At 42.4% G+C, this 15613-nt stretch overlaps 1 protein-coding gene across 5 annotated transcripts in view; it reads left to right on the top strand.

Moving 5' to 3' along the window:
* Positions 1 to 15613, top strand: part of LOC128136277 (growth hormone receptor-like) — a 231411-nt gene that overhangs the window by 107885 nt on the left and 107913 nt on the right. For 4 of the 5 annotated variants that reach the window (XM_052775535.1, XM_052775534.1, XM_052775537.1 and 1 more), the window contains one exon: positions 15321 to 15406. The exons of the other annotated variant lie outside the window; for it this stretch is intronic. The gene's annotated coding sequence lies outside the window, so the exon portion shown is untranslated. The remainder of the gene's footprint in view (positions 1 to 15320; positions 15407 to 15613) is intronic. 5 annotated transcript variants of the gene reach the window in all.

The following is a 15613-nucleotide window of genomic DNA, read 5'->3' as shown; positions in this document are numbered from 1 at the left end:
CCTCCCCATCAATGGGATGGGAAGGAGAAAATATAATGCAAAGCTTGTGGGTTGACACAAGGACAGGGAGGGATCACTCCCCACTTATGGTCACAGGCAAAAAACAGACTCGACTTGGAAAAAACAAAATCAATTTGATTTGTTACCAATCAAATCAAAACAAGGATAAGGAGAAGTAAAACCAAATCTTAAAACACCTTCCCCCCACCCCTCCCTCCTTCCCAGGCTCGACTCCACTCCCGATTTACTCTACCTCCTCCCCATGAGTGACGCAGGGGAACAGGGGATGGGGGTTGGGGTCAGCTCGCCACACCTTGTCTCTGCCGCTCCTTCCTCCTCAGGGGGAGGACTCCTCACTCTTCCCCTGCTCCAGCGTGGGGCCCCTCCCACAAAAGACAGTTTTCCACGAACTTCTCCGACGTTTGTCCTTCCCACGGGCTGCAGTCCTTTATGAACTGCTCCAGCATGGGTCCTTTCTGCAGGCCACAGATCTTCAGTCACAGACTACTCCAGCGCGGGCTTTCCCATGGAGTCATGGCCATCTTGGGGGGCATCCCCCTGCTCCGGCGTGGGCTCCTCTCTCCCCGGGCTGCAGGTGGGCATCTGCTCCCCCGCTCACCTCCATGGGCTGGGGGGGGACAGCCTGCCGTCTCACCACGGGCTGCAGGGGCATCCCCTCCTCCAGGGCACCTCCTCCCCCTCCTGCTTCACTGCCCTCGGTATCCGCAGAGGGGTTCCTCTCACATTCCAATCTCCTCCCCCACTGCAGGTTCCCCTTCTGAAATCTGTTCTCCCAGAGGCGCCACCACCGTCACTGATTGGGTCGGCCTTGGCCAGAGGCGGGTCCGACTTGGAGCTGGGGAAGCTTCTAGCAGGAGCCACCCCTGTAGCCCCCTCCCCTACTACCAAAACCCTGCCACACAAATCCAAAACAAGAGGAAATTAAATTTACAAAAACAGATTGATAAAGATACCTTAGAAACGCAAGAAAATTGCAAGTCCCTTCATTTTTTAATTATGTCATCTACCATCAAGTTATAAGTGTTTCATAAAGAAGTTAATAGAGATTATCTGATTTGGCATATTGTGATGTGTTCAGGGATCCCTTTTGATATCTGCATACTGAAATGGGAAGAGTAAGCACTCTCCATTTTGTTTCATTGAAAGTGTTAAATGAGTTTATCTGATTCTTTTTTGCAATTACTTGGCATTTCTGTCATGTACCGTATAACCAAACATGAGAGAACTGTTGAGAAATACTTAAATGTTATATTACATAAGTGTATATATTGTATATATGTAAACACATAAGTACATTTATATTCCTAATATGTTCTCATATTGGCTACAGGCTGGAAGCTGTCTGAATCCTGCCATCAGTGGTGTTCCTGCCAACCCCTGAAACTAGGCCTCTTTGAATTCCGGAGTTTGATTTAAGATTGTTGATTTAATATTTTTAGAAGAGAAAACAAGCCTAAATCAGTGAAGAAATAATTGGCTGAACACATGAATTGCACAAGATACATGTTCACACTTGGTGCCTCAGGGAAAACACACTCTGGAGGAATTATCCACCCCACTCCTGTGTTAATTTTGACACTACCCCCCCCCCCCCGTCATTGTCCCCCCAAAAAAATTCCTGCCACAGATACTTTCTGTTCCCTAGTTAGCCACATGTAAAGAAACCTTGATTTTTGATACTGATGCTCTTATAGTTGGACTCTGCTTTGCATCAGCTGGGCAGCACGTTGTCTTGTACTTTTCCTGAGATGTACCAAAAAGACTTCAAGCTAAAAGAGGCAGTGCAGAGGTTTTGCTGGAGAATCTGGTGACTCCACAGTGAGTCTACACAAGTGAGCTAGACTGTCTCAGCTGCATTTTTGCTTTGTTGTGTTTTTAACTAAACTACCTAAATTGTTAGAGATGGAGAAAATGGCACAGTATCATAAAGCCATAGAACTTCACTGGTCAGAGCATATTTTGCTCACTCAGGTAGTTTCCGTGATCTGCTCTGGGTTGGTTCACTAATGTGGTGTGCTACTTTGGTTTATGAGATGACCTCCCTGTGCCTTAGCAGTCAGATCATCTATTAAAACTGAATAATGCAGAATATACATGAAAATCAGATGCAGGACTTATGGCAAATTTTTTAGAGTAAATAAATGACAGCCATGACAAGAACTCAGGACATGAAACAGATGTACAACACAAACACATATCATATGCATAAATCCTATAATTTCAATATGTACATATATACAAACCCATACAGTCTCACAGAAGATGGATGGAGGGGTATGGATTAAATACTCGGATTCCCCAGATGCCTCACTGTAATTGACTTGCAGGGAGGTATTCTGGAGCTGTCTTCTTTTTCTATTGATTTGAGTATTAGCCAAAAGCAGATGAGGACTGCTTTTAAAATAGAACTGAAGAAAAATACGAAAGGGACTATATAGTGTCGTTGCTGTATAGGGGCCAAAGTTCGTGACACAAGAAATCTCTTCTGAGTCTCTGTTTCCATGAGTATTATAGACCAGTAATGCCATGTATAATCTTCATTGAGATAAGGAGCTGGATTTGAGATTTCCCCAGATGAAATATTTGACTCTGAAATAAAATGCTGAGTGCCTTCAGCTGAGAACTTTAGAAGATTTTTTCTGATCTAGTAGTTTTTTCCTTATTGGGTCATTCTTCAGATTCAGGTTTTAGAAACTAGAAATGCTTGAAAGCATGAACAAAAGGAAGACTGAAATCAACAAGAAATGTTTCTTAAGCAATCTATAGAGTTTGGAAAAACACTATTAAAAGTCAGAATGTATATGGCTCCCACAGCTTTGCTAAACAGAGAGCTCTTTAACATTAGGGCTCGTTGTTATCCAAAATTGTGGAGGAGAGCCAGAAGAGAAATATATTTAGAGTATGAAAATACACAAAGTACACATGTAGCTTGCAAATAATTCATCCAGAAAACTAACAGAAGGCAATAGTAAAAGCCACAACTAAAATGTAAATCTTAGTGACTCTTTTTGCCTCTTATTTTTATATGAGACCGCAGTAGTGATTGTTGATGAACAAAAATCAGATCAATATTTGATATTAATAAAATGTTTATTTTTAACATGATTATTACATTCACTCATATTCCAGCAGTATTTGAAGCCACAGGTGTATCAGTATATTGCAGGAACAGCTGATGAGACTTGGATGCCTAACTCAAGGAATAGCCCATGGCTGGGGATCTGGAGTGGATGGAAGGGCCACTTTTTAGCCCTTCAGCCCTACATGCATATGCACCTCCCAGCTGCACTTTTCACTCCTGGCTTACTTCAGCATCTTCCTTCTTAGCAATTGACTTCTGCAAATTCCTTTCTTTAATGCTTAATCTATTCACATGCACTCTTTGTTGATGGCACCAGTCATGTTGACCTTGGAGCTGTATGCTCAGAGGTGTAGGTTTTTAGGCATTGCTCTGCATAGCTGAGCAATGTCCAGATTCCCTGACTCTGCAAAAGGGCTGAAGGAGTGCAGTTCAGGACTGCAAAGCTTAGAACCATCTAACTTCAAAAATACAGAGAGAGGAGAAGCTCATTCTCTTTTGCTGCATAATTTTGGGTGCTTGTGAAGAGTTGTATTTTCTTCTTGTGTTGGGAAAATCTGACCCCTGCTGAGCTGAAAGTGAGCCTATACAATGATAAATGTTACCTTTTTTAGGAAACAAAGTGACAGAGCATTCAGTGAGCAGTCAGTGAGGCAGGAAATAGAATAGCTGTTTTGGGATATAAAAACAAACTGGGCTTTTTGGATTTGCTGTTGAGTGAAGAGAAGGTCGAACAAAATGGTCACCATCTTAGTTCATGGATAATGCTTCATTTGAATGTGAGCCATTTGTGGAACTTGTAAAGCCAGTCATTTAAAGATGAAGATCTTTAATAATTCTTAGGATAGCAGCTGCAACACTTAACGGCCAAATTAAACTCAAACATAGCAGTGATGGAGATTAGGTAAATTTGCTGCTACAACCTAAATCTCCCTCCTTTGTCCTCAGAAGCACTCTCCTAAAGTGTAGATTACACAATTTCCAAAAGTGGGGAAAAAATGAGAGCCACAGAGATTTTTAACTTTGCCCAAGTTACATACTAAGGCACCAGTAAGTTTAAAATAAAGTTTGTATTCCGGAATTTTAAAAGTCCTGTACTTTAAAGCACTAAACTGTTCACCCACTGTGCTGAATAGTCATGAGCTTTTTTGAGCCAGTAAATTTTGTTTGTATGTTTCTGTATTAACTGTTTGCCAAATCTTCCCATATGCTATGTTTTTTCTTGGAACGGTGATGATTTTGGCAGTATGCATTTAATAGGTGATTTTCTTAATATTCTATATTTCCTTTGGGAAAAATACCTTCTACCTTCTTACAGTCCTAGTTCCTTGAACCATGGTTTTTATCCTTGCAGTAGTTTTAGTTTTTAGTTAAAATTAACAGGTTTGTTTTCCCATATCCTTTTATATTTGCATATTTAGAAATGTTTAATCAAAAAGGAGTGGGAGTTTGTGAGAGAAAAGGAAATCATATTATTCAAAAGCCAGGCTTTCCACTTTTGCAGAAAATTATCTAGAGCTGACTGATCATGAGTCAACAATGCCATTCTCTTACAAAAACACAGATATAGTAGGATGTTGTCACATCCCAATTTCTCAGAAAGACAACTCAGGTTTGCTGATTCCCAGGTCAGGATTAAGGGGAAACGACACCAGGGATCCTTTAACTCACAAAACTCAGCTTTTATTCGCTCACAACAAGAATTGGCATGAAACTATGTCAGTAAACTGTGTAACACGTGCTAACCATATGTCAAACATATACTACAAGCCTTGCTTATTTGGGGATCAGTTCAGGGAAGACAATAAGGAGAGCCCTCCCATTGACTCACGAGGTTCAGAGTGGACCCCCTTGCTTTCTAGACTCCTTCTCAGAGAGAAGCCTAGGGGCGGCTAGATCCACTCCTAGTCCCAGACATGGTCAACAGTTTATGTAAAATAAGGGATGAGGTGCAGGGATTATGAAAAGGAGAGAGAGAGACAGAGAGAGACAGAGAGAGAAAGAGGAAAAGAAAAGAGAAAGATTTCACTGGTCCTGGGTCCAGCATTGTGCCCGTCAGCCTAGGGGTCCAGTTCCAGTGGGCGCACACATGGGGCTTCAATTCGTGCCCTTTTATAATCTCCTTGCCTCTCCTTCGGGTGGGCACTCGAACTCATTAGGCTAATTAGCTGTCATGCACGGTTTGCACTTCCAGAACCTTCGGGAAATGGATCGGTGGGCTTGGGGGTCATTTGGGGAGTAACTTCTCCCTCCCTGCAGGTATGACCGTTCTTTGACCTTTGGCCATATATGGTGAGCTGCCCTGCTCAGCGTATCAGAACACAGAACTGCGCACCCTCCAGCATGCTCTCCTTGCCCTGTTGCTAACCAACTTCTCACCTGAGGTTCATTGCTATGCAGGGTTCATTGTTAAGCAGAACTTGCCCCACCACAATGTTTGAGACATTAACTCCTTCAGTCTCTCACACCACCCTGTGGCTCAAACATTTGACTGGACTAAGTTGTAGAGATCTTCTTCCACAGTAGTAATCTTCACATATCAGACAGAAGGAGAGAAAAGAGAAGTAGAGGAAAGGAAGTGGGTAGTCATACATCTGCACAATTGGAAGGCCAAGCATTAAGAACAAAAATCCACATAACAATGTGTCCAATGTTAACAAGCCATTTTCCCCACCCCATGAGTCCCAAGGATGTTAGGAGAGAGGTCAGCAACGATCCTCCGTGTCCTGGGTTCAGCTGGGATAGAGTTAATTTCCACAGGAAGCTGGGAGGGGGCACAGCCGGCACAGCTGACCTGAACTAGCCAAGGAGCTATTCCATACCATGTGCCATCATGCTCAGTATATAACTGGGGAGCGGGCTGGGGGTGCTCTCTTGGCTTTCGGTGGGGGAAGTGGCGGAGTGTCGGGTTCCGGGTGGTGAGCGGTTGCACTGTGCATCACTCGCTTCATATATTCTTTTATTAGTACCGTTGTTGTTGTAACTTCTCTTTTTGTGTTGTCCCAGTAAATTGTCCTTATCTCAACCCTCGAGGTTCTGGTTTTTTTTTTTCTTTTCTCCTTTCTGATTCTCCTCCCCATCCCACTGGAGGGGGGTGGGGAGGAGTGAGCGAGCGGCTGCGTGGTCCTTTGTTACCAGCTGGGCTGAAACCACAACACTCCGTTAAACTGGTCTCTTGGTTGCATCGCTTGGAAAAGTTCTCCAGTCTTGTCTGTAACTTCTGTCATCTTAGCTCAGGCTTCTTCAATTGAAGTGGAGGCATTATGGATGGTGATACAACATTCCCCGTCAGTTAGATTCAACATCCCACATACCCCATGTTCTTTTAACAACAACATATCCAATGCTAATCTGTTTTGAAGGATCATTTTCGACGCTTGTTGAACTTGGGTGTTAAGTTCTCCAAATGCATAATGTGTCCAGTTGGATAAAACGTGCATTTGCCACATTATATTTTCCAGGACAAATTGGTGTCTCCTAAGAAAAAAATTCCATATGCTTTGAGATTCCCGATAGCGTTTTTCCCCAGTAAAATTACAAGCACTACTTCGGTTCTACCCATTTTTCCATTCCCATCATTCGCTTTTCCATAAGTCACGAGATTCAAGGTTTCCTCCTCAGGGAAGAAGATAAATCTTTGAATCATCAGAGGGGGTTTTTAGAGCCACAAAAGGTCCCCCGGAAGCATTGTTCCAGGAGCAATTTGGTTTACATAAAATATTACCAGAGGCAAGACTCCTTTTCATGAGATTGGTGATGTTTAGATTAATGAGGCCGAATTGAATTCCTTTGTTGACAGATTTTGGTAATGCTATACAAACACCTTGATTGGTGTCATTCCAGAGGTGCATAAAACCTTGAATCAAATTCCAAGCTGAATTTAGAGAATCTTTTCCCTGTCCTTCAGTGGAAAGGATCAGGATGAGGGAAAAGGATCCCCAAAGTATCTTTCCCTATAATAACAGACAAAAATTGCAAATAACAATAAACTGATAACACAAATAACAATTAATATAGTCAGGACTAGCATGGGTCCCTTGCCGTCTTTCTCCGTTTCTCTTTGGTTCTACGAAGTACAAATATAAAGCATACATAGATTAAAACAAGGGTATTGTCCATCGCGTGTGGATTTGGTGGTCTTTTCTATGTGCATCAGTTGCTATCCACGCATACAAGTTCAAAGGGGTTTTCAATGTTATAGGTACTTCCCCTACAGTAGGTAAATCTACCAGAACAGGTTGTCCGGGATAATGGAGCGGGTGTATTGTATCTTTCTTATCTCCCCTTCCTGGAAGTAGGGAGGGGGGCTTTGGGCAAAATGCAGTCAGTCTAGGACATCCATTCACCCCCCAGAGGCTATTTACTTTTGTGATGGAGTCTGGCACTCATTGTGGCCATCCCGGTTTGTTGGGTTTTAGGGTTTGTTTTATAAGTCCATTAGTACGCTCCACTATCCCATTTGCTTGAGGGTAGTATGGGGTGTGGAAAACCCACTGTATTCCTTCATTCTGTGCCCACTCTTGGACCACCCTAGCAGTAAAGTGGCTCCCGTTATCTGATTGGGTTGATTTGGGTGTGGGCAAGTAGCTAAACCATAATTTCAGGCCTTTTACTGTGTTATCTCTGGTCACTTGCTGGACTGCTACCGCTTGGATTAGTACCAAAATTATTTTGACCCCTACCAACACATATTGTTTTCCCTCTGAGAGTCGAAAGGGACCGATGTAGTCTACTTGCCAAGTATCCCACAACCCTTTATTATCCCTTAAGTGTAGGGGTCAATCCTTAAGGGGGTTGTGCTCTCCTAATCGAGTGCAGCATAAGCCACATGCTGAAATAATGGTGTTGCACAATTCCCTGGTTACAGACCATCCCCTGCTTACTGCCTCTTTAAATAAACCTTTGCTCCCTGAGTGACCTCACTTTACATGCAACCACTCTAATAAGTGCTCCTATTTCTCTGCTTCGCCTTCTACAGCTAATTTTGCTAAGCAGGTCATCGAATCCACCTGATTATTTAAAAGGTGAGCTGGATGATTTCCTGCCTGGTGCACAGCCACCCATCCTACTAGGAAGGTTTTCCGTTTAGCAATGTTTAAGATTTCCTCCAATTTTTCTTATTGCCATACTGGTATCCAATTGACCTCCCATTGATTTTGTTCCCAAAATGGGAGCCATTCCGTACATCCCTTGAAGACAGCATATGAATCTGTATAAACAAATACTGACTCTTCAGTCTCGGCTTCCTTGGTAAATACACTCCTGTTGCGTTAAAGGGTAAAGGAATTTGGCAGAAAATAAACCCCCTTGCATTCCAGCTTATCCTCAGATGTCAGAGGGGCTGGGGGCGGCTAGGTTTAGTTTCTGAGTAATGTCCAATTCAGCGCTATAAGTCCAGTCGCACAACGACAGATGCACTTACAGCACTCTGCACTCTCGGCTTAGCCACATTCGACGCACGAGAATTACCAGACTTAGGGAGTTTGGTTGCGTTAGCAAACTATCATGACTAGATTAATGAGCAGCGCAGTTTATTAAAGCAACAGTACAGGTTCTTTTGGATTGCTGGTGATAAATACACTGTCTGCAAAGTATGTGCAAATGATAATACAGTCGTCTACAAGCGCATAAAATTATGAAAGAAAAGAGCTCTAAAGAATTCTAAGTTTCCCGGGGAAGCACTCGGTACAGCCGAGTGTTCGAATCTCACCCAATAGGTGTCCCTATGGGGGGAGAAGAGAGGTTCAACCCGTCGACTGATCCCAGAAGTCAGCAATGCCCTCCCAATTTGTCTATGATGGTATCTTCCCTAACAGTCTTCCTCTTTTGGGGTCTTTTTATTCTATTTTTCCTTTTAGGTGGAGCTTGAGTGACTCTAGTCATACATACCTTTGATTGGTATGAAGTTCTCTCACTTTGCTTTTAAAGGTATATGCTAGGAAAAATTCAGAGCACATGCTCCGTGGGGGGGTGGTTGCACCTTGGAGGTGGGTAACTTTTGGGATGGAGGTGTGTTTTGGTATTATAATGATATTGTAATGAGCAAGGTTCACCCAAAGGACATGGTGTTGCATGCCAATACCCTAGAACTGGGCACGTGTGATATAAATCAGAAGTAGGGCATTAGGTTGACAGAACCCCCATTATTTTACCTCCTTGCTTCAGTGGATTCAATGCAGGGACCAACTGTTCTTGTTCCTATCGTTCCAGTTCCCTATCCCTGCAATCATAGAGCCTGGCCGCAGTCTACTCCACTCCACCCTCCGTGTTACTTTTCAGAGTCAGCACACCAAGCTCCCCTGGTGTTGCTAACATCTAAAAGTTGCAGGTTATGTTGCTTAGGGAACTACCATGGAACCGATTCTTTACGTGTCCACTGCATTCCACCCTGGAGGTTCACCTTCCCTTGAGGGGAGGGTGTCATATTGATAAGTCACCTCCAGCAATCATTCCACAACTCCACACAGCGATCAACTCCCCTATCTGAGCACTTCCTTCCCCTTCTGTCACAATTCGGTCCCCTGAATCAATATGTAGGGCTACTGCTCGATATTTCCACACCTTTCCCTCTCTCCTAGAGGATGCATCAGTGAATCATACATTTTAAAGGTGGGGCTTGAATGGAGGAGCAGGCTTTATGCATGGGGGGGGCACTCTGTGGTGGATCAGAGGGTGGATCTTGTATTTGGACTACTTCGGGTGCTCCCTCCTCTATCTGCCTCGTGTGACAATAATGATCTAGCTGTGCATACCATTTCCTTATGGTTTCTCGCCGTGTGACTCCTACAGGGGGTGGGGTTCCTGCCAATATTGGTTTTAAAACATTAAAGGGCCCTCTTAGGATAATTGGTTGTTGCCATATAATTTTTTCCACCTCTTGCAAAGCTAGGTTGACCACAAAGAGGCCCTTTTCCCAAACAGAGTATCATTTCTCTGCATCTTTAAAGCTACGTGAATAGAATCCAAAAGGCCAAGTTGGGCCTTCTGGTCCGCATTGCCACGTATGTATGGACAGTCCGTGAATTGCAAAACCCCACTCGATGTGGAGTGGATCTATCGGGTGTATTGGCCCTAAGGCCTGATATACCCCAGCCTCAAAGATTAACAGCTTCAGAGCTTCCTCATGAATGGGGGTCGAGTCCCAAGCAGCTCTTTTGCATGTTAAGTCATAGAGGAGGCAGGCTATGATAGAGAAATAGGGGATATGTTTCCTCCAGAATACTAGCAAACCTAGGGCATGTTGTAGTTCCCTCTTAATTCCATGCATTTTAACCTGTTCAAAGGTAGTTAAGGTTTTGGGGGGAATGCACACTGTTCCTCCCTGTCCCATCCCACTCGGTGGGCTTGGGGGAGGTGATCTTTTAGATAGTCCGTTGCCGCACACAGGAGTCACGACAATGACTCAGGAGGGACAGGGAAAATTTCAACACCCCGTTTCACTTGGCGAATCCCAGGGCAGGAGTCATGACAATGGCTCCTAAATGCTCAAAATATGTTTTATTTAACGTTGACTTATAACACAAGTGTGGCTAAATTTGGCGTAGCAGATATTTCGAATAAAAAACTTGACACCTAACAGCCATAGCAAAATATTCCTAACAACAAGGTAGGAGGAAGAGATAAGAGAGAGAGACAAGAAAGAGAAAAAAGGAGAGGTAAGTATCACCACCCTTGGATCCAGAAAAGAAAGATACTCCATAGCAGCTGTCTGGATTCCTCAGGCAGCCATATATGGTGAGCTACCCATGCAGTCACAGGGTGTCCATAGTTTACCATCTTTCTTCCAAAGCATGTCATTGATATCCTCCTCTTCTTTTTTGTCTGCTGCCAGCAATTTTTCAATTCTGTATATAAATATACAGAAACGTGGAATCACAGGATCACTGAGGTTGGAAGGCACCCCTGGAGATCATCTAGTCCAACCTTCCTGCTCAGAGTGGGGTTTCATTAATGCAGTTGCCCTGGGCCATGTCCAATTGGGTTTTGAATATCTCCAGAAATGGAGACTCCACAACCTCTCTGAGCAACCTGTTTCACTGTTTGATCACCTCTACAGTGAAAAAGGTCATTAATGAAGATATTAAACAGCATTGACCACAGCATCAACCCTTGGGCTACTCCACTAGTGACTGGCCCTCAGCTGGACTTTGTGCCACTGATTACAATCCTTTGAGCCTGGCATTTCAGCCAGTTTTCAGTCCACTGTCCACTTATCTAGTTTGTGCTTCATCAGTTTGTCAATGAAGATTTTACAGAAGATGGTGTTGAAAGCCTTGCTAAAATCAAGATAAACAACATCTTCTGTTTTCCCCTTATCCACCAAGCTAATCATTTCATTGTAGAAGGCTGGTTGGCCAGGTATGATTTCCCTTTCACAAATTCATGCTGACTACTCCCAATCACCTTCTTGTCCTTTCTATGTTTCGAAATGTTTTCCAGGATTATTTGCTCCATCACCTTCCCAGGAATCAAGGTGAGGCTGACTGGCCCTCAGTTCTCAGTGTTCTCCATCTTGCACTTCTTGAAGATAAGGAGCTGCATTTGCTTCCTTCCAGTCCTCAGGAGCCTCCCCAAGTTGCCATGACCTTTCAAAGATCATGGAGAGTGGCCTTGCAGTGACACTGACCAGCTCCCTCAGCACTCCTATGTGCATCCCATCAGCTCATATGGACATATATACATGTGGCTTATTACAAGTATTCAGTTGTAGTTTTTATAACTAAAGAGCAAGCATATTATGCCTCCTCTGAATTTAAGCATTAAGCTGGCTTTGCCTTCTCAACTTCTCAAGCTTTTATGTTCATGTTTCGTGTGCGCAGTACGTAAGCCACACTGAAAATATTTTTCAAGTTCTCTGGAGAACTCATTTCTGCAAGTTAATGCTGGGCTGTAGAGCCACAATAACTCTGTACGTTTTCAGTGCACAGCCACTAGAAGGTCATTCATCTTAGTTTTTAGACTCAAATTTGATGCATGTGTCAAGTGTCCATGTAAATTATAACCTTAGTATGTTTAAGATCAATTTAAATAAATACTGTAGCATATTGTCAGCATGACTGTATATACATGCATGTATGTGTGCATCTATAAAAAGCAGGTGCATCACCATGTGGTTAAAAGTGTGCATAACTGAAGTGGCAGTGCTTGGTATCCATCTAGTCCCAGGCTACTGTCCCACATTTCCTCTGTTAGGAGACCACACATTGAAGTGGAGAAAGGCAATTGCAGTGAACATAAAACTACATGCTAATTTGTTCCTCTACCTACCTTATCTCTTCACTTTCTGAGGATGAAATAACCTTGATCAAGTTAACGAGTAACACAGGAAAGTTTGAGCCTGCCCTGTTCTGGGGTAACAGGGCCTCTGGCATTTCCCTTCAATCTGACAACTCCCAAGTCCTAATGTGGAGTTAATTCCATCTCAGCAGCATTGTATTGGAGCTGTTCATTTGATTTAATGAGGGTGAGGCAGTGAGTGATCTGTATACACAGTAAAATGTCTACCTTCCAGATATGGCTGAAATCTCCTGGGAGCCTATGTGCTTCCCAGGCATTCTGTTTAAGCAGTAGGTTAATTTTGGTTAGCTCTCTCCCTGGGGAGCAGATTCCTGCCCTGATACCTAGTGCAGCATCTCGTCCTGCCTACCTTAAGACCAGCTGCAGGATTCTGTCTGAAAATGCCAGGAATGGTTTCACAAAGACGGGATTTTTCCAGCACTGGGTCTTTGCTTAGATGCTCTTCTGAAGACCAAAAGATCTTTTGGCACGTTTGGATCCATCTCATCTTTTCCAGTTTATTATTTTTTGATAGGTTAGCATGGGATGTGCTGAGGAGAGAAAATAGGCACAGATCCTGACAGCCCAATCAAGAGCTGAGTCTGTTTCTTAGTTTGGGAAGCAAACTAGTCCTGGATAGGCCTTATCTTAACTCAGTGCTGCAATCCTTTCGTTTGCCACATGGGTTAGAATAAACAAATGTGTTTCTGAGAAAAAATGTGTCTCTGAAAAAACCTCACCTGTATAGTTTATTCACACAAATCTATGTTTTCCTTTTGCTGAAGTTGTAGTTTTTCCAAGAATCATTGAAAAGGTGGCTACTTGCCATTTAAACATCTAGCTCATTACCTTATGTGCAGTACTGCCCCTTTTTCACACATAATGAAGTGTCAGAGCCAAGTGCAAATATAACTGTCTTCATGCTCATGTGGCTTGTTCTAAATTGCAATATTGCAAATAAACAGTGTCAATGCATGGAGTCTCTGTGTTATCACTATTTGCTACCAAGAGTGAAACAAAATGTTCTGAGTACAATTAGGTAATCAGAAGTTAGGACATTTCCCTTTGTTGCCCATAGAGTAGCTAAGATCTTTTCTGCTGTTGAACAGGATTTCAAAATACTTTGGAAAGGCTACTAGAATAATTTTCCCTTTCCTACTGTAGTAGGATTCTGACTTTGTCACATGGAGATCATTTCCACTTGCTAATACCCTACCGAGTGTTTTGAAACAGGAATTTGTCAGTAGTGCTTGGTAGCTCATTTCAGCCTTAGACTTTACAACTTTGTTTCAGTCTGAAGTGTCCCTTTATTTTTGAAAAAGCAAGTTGTAGCTCACTAGTCAATTATTCTCTCTGAGATTAAGAGTTCTTTTGAAAATCAACAGTTAAATCAACATAAGACTCCTTATAGAATTATATATAAATGGGACAATCAGTTAGATCCTCAGCCTCATAAAATGTGAGCAGGGTCTTTCTGAAAAGTGGGATATTAGAACTTGGCTGTGCATATTATGGGGTAAAAGGTAAAGACTTAGCATGTATGGACCTATCTAATTCTCTTGTTTCATTATATGAATCAGGAGAGAACCCTGCTTACAGGTTTCACTTCAGCTAACCACACATAGAATTATTTATTTTAATCTTGATTGCTATTGCTTATTGTTCTTGGGTTTGCATGAAAAATTCCTTCTATTATTTTTGAATGTCTGTTTAATTTTTCTCTCTCTTCAGTTCAAGGATTTTCTCTTTTGGTATTTGCACATTGCATTGAAGAAGGATTCCTAAGAAATATGATGAATTTTTCACTCACATTCTATCCCATTTTGCATTCAATTCTATGTTGTTTAGGGATCTGTCCATACATTAAAACAATACACATAAAAGGAAGAAAATTCTATGGGTACAAATCAAGATTGCTGCTGCTCTTTCTTAAGCCAGTGCTAGCACTCAGTCAAGGAAAACTCTCATTTAAAATATTACTTTCTTCTTGTTAAGGCTAGGGCTATGTAGCCCAAGCATTCAGTCTGAATGTATACAGCATTTATTTGGATGATACTTGTAGTTTTTTGCAGACTGCTTCCTTTTTCTGGTTGTTTAAAGAGCCTGATACTGTGAAATCTGGTCGTCTTTTCATAGTCCCACCCACTAGAAACGAAATTATTATGAATTACTCAATTAATGTGAGCACCAGGGCTGACTTTTTAAAATACTTTAAAAAGCTGACTTGCAACCTTGGGAAGAAGTAACCTTCCATGTTGAATTAATATTATGTTTATTTAAATATAGAAGTATTACTAACTCAAAACCTTTTTAGATGATACTGCTGTGCCAAATATCATGGGAGTGATAATGTGTTTAGGAATTCTGAACATAACAAATGACGTACTTTTTTTTTAACAGCATGCCATCTTCCTGAGAATGTTACACACTGTCCTTTTAAAGAAAAAGGAAATGCTACTTTCTTAAAATTGCCAGTTTATAAGTTACTACACTGTAATTTATTGTCTAAAGTAGTAGGAGTGAGATACTACTCATCCATACCCTCCTCTTGATAATTCTGAGTTTTCTTCCAGTCCAGCTGATTTACACTGTGGATGTGCACTGAAAAAGAGTCTTGATCAGTCGCCCTGACTTCTCTTTGCCATTTAAATCTGTGTTTGTGCATTCTAATGTCAAGGTTAGCATAGGATCCTGCAGCTTGGCAAGCCCCCAGCGACACAAGGGGTTTCAGACAGCCGTTGCTGTTTAAGTGAGAAGCCCAAGTGCACCTCTCAGGGCCATTGTGTAGACTGCCCAGTTGGTGGCCTTTCCTGAGGTGGCCTTCCCCAAGGGAGGGCAGTGTCAGGATGCCCATTAGGATTTTGTTTTGTTGTCTTCCCGCTGTCAGTGACCTTTGTTGTTCCAGAACTCATCAGTTTTCTCTGTATCCCCTGATTTTGTGTAGGTGCTGGGATGGCTGGAGAAGGTAATATTTTGCAGTTGAGCTGAGGGAGACATTGAAGCATCATCCATCCCCTGCTGTCCTTTGAGGTAGTGTGATAACTTTTATCTTACCTGCAAGTGACTTTATTATGAATGTTGGCTAAGCAGAGTGATCAATAGTATCCTGTAGCGCCCTGCAGATAATCCTCACAAATCCCATGATCCATTCCTACAGAAGATGATAATGATAATATGCAGTATACAGAATTCTGATTTGGATCCCAATCGTCATATTTTAATATTCCCCAAAACAAT

This window comes from Harpia harpyja, chromosome W (genome assembly GCF_026419915.1).
Source record: "Harpia harpyja isolate bHarHar1 chromosome W, bHarHar1 primary haplotype, whole genome shotgun sequence".
Lineage (NCBI taxonomy): Eukaryota > Metazoa > Chordata > Aves > Accipitriformes > Accipitridae > Harpia > Harpia harpyja.
Note: the sequence above shows the minus strand (reverse complement) of the source record. Positions and strands in the feature narration are given on the sequence as shown.